The sequence below is a fragment of the Pteropus medius genome, unplaced genomic scaffold, assembly GCF_902729225.1.
Source record: "Pteropus medius unplaced genomic scaffold, Ma_sr-lr_union100, whole genome shotgun sequence".
NCBI lineage: Eukaryota > Metazoa > Chordata > Mammalia > Chiroptera > Pteropodidae > Pteropus > Pteropus medius.
The window spans coordinates 6,178,275-6,182,456 of NW_024340849.1; the positions used below are offsets into that span (position 1 = coordinate 6,178,275).

The 4,182-nt window shown below is 39.8% G+C and overlaps 1 pseudogene; it reads right to left on the reverse strand.

The window, feature by feature from the left end:
- Positions 1–1,582: 1,582 nt before the first annotated feature.
- LOC120584236 (elongation factor 1-alpha 1-like) lies at positions 1,583–2,884 on the reverse strand (annotated as a pseudogene).
- Between the last annotated feature and the right edge of the window lie 1,298 nt (positions 2,885–4,182).

Genomic DNA, 4,182 nt, shown 5'->3' on the forward strand with positions numbered 1-4,182 from the left:
CTGGACATCATGAATATTATGTTGCAGAAATTCTGGATTCTGCTATATTCCTTCAAAGACTGTTGGTTTTATCCATTTGTTCTATTTCTCTGGCAGTTTGCTTGGTTAGATTCAGTATTTAAACGGTTGGGTAGCAACTCAAATGATATTTCAACTATTTTAATCTTTAGTTGGGCTTCTCATATTTTGTACTATGTATACACATTTGAAAGGTTGGCCAGAGCTTAGGGCAGTGTGTATACAAGAATTTGCAGAGTACTCTCACGGCCTCTCTCTTCTGCGAGATTAACCCCATCTCATTTTCAGCTGCTGTGATTACTCCAAACATTTTTCCTCCATTTCTTCAGGTCTGCAAGTTTTCCTTTAAGTGTTTTTGTCATCCTGTGCAGTGCTGCCTGCAGCCATTCAGTCATGAGACTAAAAAGCAGTGAAAATGGTAAACTCACTCTGTGCCCTTTGTCTTTCAAGTATTAACTCTTATAGAATTAGTTTGCTTTTGTTCATTCTGCAGTTTTATCTATTTTACCCAGGGTTATTAACTTTTATCTGCACAATTATAATTCTGGTGGGAATTTAGCCATACAAAAGTGGATGAACAAGTTATTTTAATTTTGCTAATTATGTCTACCTTCCATTATGTTGCAATTTTCTAGTGTCGAAATTTCAACAATTGTTTGATGTTTACCTTAGTAACTATGTTTAAAATTTTACTTTAAGATAAACTTTTATTTGGTAATCGTACATAAAAGATATTGATAAAAGATGACTTTAGTTTCTTAAGTAAATTAGAATTTTGAATTGACATCATGAAAACAGAAATACTGTAGATCAATTTACAATTTTAATTGTCCCAGGATAATGAGCAAATGCAAGCATGAACTTGAAAATTAATAAACAGAAGCCTCGTTTAAAATAGACTAGAGAGGCTAGAAGAGAGAACTCTACAGCGTGTATCACTCAACCCACACGACTGACCCCACAGAAAGAGACAATACCTTGTATCCCCAACAGGAAGCGACACTACTTTATTACCTCAGCCTGCGAATGAAAAGTCTCTATGCTCGAACTTTCATTTTCTCCCTGTGGATCCTTCTTTTATGACAGCCCTTCCCAAGTCCCTAAAAGAGCGTTCCCATCCTTGGTTTCTCTGGCCTTACCCCTGGTTCACTGTTAGGTTGCACGTCCTAGATTGCAATTCTTTGCTGTTTTCAAATGAACACTTTTGCAGAAATATTTGGCTGTCATTTGTTTAAGGTCAATAAGCTCAAAGTGTAAAAAAAAAAATTTCTCATTAAACTTTGTTTCAGTGAGGGCTCAAAATTCTGTGACAGATTTTTGGTCACATTGTTTGCATTAAAAAGTACCAGTTTTAAAAATGAATAACTTAAACGCTACCACACGCACACACACAAATAAAATGGTCTACGAAACATTCTCCTTTCCTTCTGAAGGTTTTATGACGCATTGTGATCATTAACTGATCTTTTACTATTAAATTTAAATGGCCAGTTGAGACAAATAGTTCTGAGACTGTTCTTCCACCACTGGCTGAGACTGGGGTGGCAGGTATTGGGCTTAATAGTCATTTAGCCTTCTGAGCTCTCTGGGCTGACTTGGTGACCTCGCCTTCTTGTCCATTGCTTTGATGACACCTGCAGCAACTGTCTCATGTCACGGACAGCAAAATGGCCCAGAGGAGGACAGTCAGAGAAGCTCTCAACACACACACACAGGCTTCCCAGGAACCATAGCAACGATGGCGGTATCACCAGATTTCAGAAACCTCAGGCCATCTTCCAGCTTTTTCCCAGAATGATGATCAGTCTTCTCTTGCAGCTCAGCAATTTGCAAGATGTGAGCCGTGTGACCGTCTAGCACTCATTTGGCCTGGGTGGTTCAGGATAACTACCTGAGCCACAAAGCCAGCTGCTTCCACGGGCGGGTCGTTTTTATTGTCACCAGCCACAGTGCCACGACGAATGTCTTTGACACTGAAGCCCACATCATCCCCAGGAAGAGCTTCACTTGAAGCTTATGGTGCATTTCAGCACAGTTCAGTTGTGACATTGACTGTAGCAAAGGTGGCCACCGTGCTGGGTTTGAGAACACCATTCTCCATGCGGCCCACAGGGACAGTACCAATGCCACCTATTTTGTAGACACCCTGGAGTGGCAGCCACGAAGGCTTGTCAATTGGATGAGTTGGTGGCCGGATGCAGTCCAGAGCTTCAAGCAGCCTGGTTCCACTGGCACGGCCATCCTCACGGATGACTTTCCATCCCCTGAACCAAAGCATGCTAGCACTTGGCTCCAGCACACTGTCACCATTCCAACCAGAAACCGGCGCAGACGCTCCTGTGTCAGAGCTGCAGCCAGCGTTCTTAACTTAGCTGCTGACTTCCTTAACGACGTCCCGTGTCTGTCCTGGCTGTAGGGCAGCTCAGTGTTCACACCCAGTGTGTAAGACAGAAGGGCAGCTCATGGGACTGCCCGTTCTTGGAGACACCCGCTTCCAATTCACCAGCGCCAGCCGTGACAATCAAGACAGCGCGGTCGGCCTGAGATGTGCCTGTAATCATGTTTTTGATAAAGTCTCTGTGTCCTTCGACATCCATGATGGTCCTATAATACTTGCTGGTTTTGAATTTCCACCAGGAGATATTGGTGGTGAGACCACACTCATATCCAGCTTTCAATTTATCCCAGACCCAGCGTACGTACTGGAAGGAGCCCTTCCCCAGTCGGCCGCCTCCTTCCCACATCTTTCGATGGTTCCTTGTTCAGTCCCATCACATCTGCAGATCAGATGACCAGGCGTGGTAGACTTGCCGGGATCAACGTGCCCAGTGGCGACGATGTTGATAAAAGTCTTTTCCTTTCTCATTTTGGCTTAGATTTAGTGGTGCTTTTCACAACACCTGTGTTCTGTTGGCAAACCCGTTGCGGAAAAAAACAAAAAATCAAAGTGGAAATTATGGGTTTCTACCAAATGAAGGGTTTTGCATTAGGTCACATATTCAATGCTGAAAATAAAAGAGAAATAAAAACTTAATTTACATTCACGTCACTTCTAAAATGGTTTGGATTAATTATAACAGAATTTACTGATAATCCTCGACTAAATAATTTCTGTGTCTAAGTATTTGTCTCCAGTTCTGTAATAATAAAAATTAAACTTAAACGTTAAGTTCTAGTTCTGATTCCTAGTTATTAAAGGGTAGAGATTGTTAGTAATGAAATAATGCTGCATTTTAAGTGGGTAAGACAGCTCTACAGAGTTATCATGTGATATCTAATTACAGTTGATTTTTGAGAATTGCTCACTTAGAAGTATTCTGATTAAATATGAGATCCAATTATTCTGAATCAGTAAACTGGACTTTGACATTAATAATTGCATTCTGATATCAAAATGTGAACGCTTTATATTTGTTATTACCCGTTTCAATATTTATAAATAGTAAATGTGATATGAGTCTTGACATAATATATTTTTTCTGTAAAACCCACATTCAATCTATCGCATGAAATTAATGCTGCTATATTGAATGTTTTTGATTTTTAGGTTTTTCTGGTACCTAATCTGCAAATTTATTTTTTTAAATAGGAGCAAAATGAATAAGAAATTTCTGTCAGATTTAGATTTGTACCCATTTGTATTACCTTTTATTAATATTATTACAATACAAAGTACCACTAAGATTCATCAGGTATCATTTTCTATTAATAATTGACACTTTTCTTAAATGGCCACTTTCTCCTTAAACCACAGGAAGATAGTATAGCCTGAAGCCGGCTCTCAACTCCCAACTTACCACCTACTAACTGCATGAAGTCTGGTCGTTACACAGAGCCCCTGTGCTTCAAACATCCTCACTTGGAAAATGGTGGATAATCATAGTACGGTCCTCATACAATATTATGAAGATTAAACAAGTGATAATTGTAAAATCCTTAGACCAGTGCCTGTGGTGCACAAACCTTGTACATATTTGTAAAATAAAAGTATTACTAGTCAGGTAGGAAAACCAAACTCCCTTTTGACAGTGCCCTTAGAGAGGCTATGCGAGAGAAAAAATGCAGTGTAACAAAGAGTTTATTTTCATCAGAAAGATCGTAAGATAGAAGCTTTTTATAGAAACACCGGAGAGCTGATAGGCCTAAGAAAAAAGATGTTAGAAT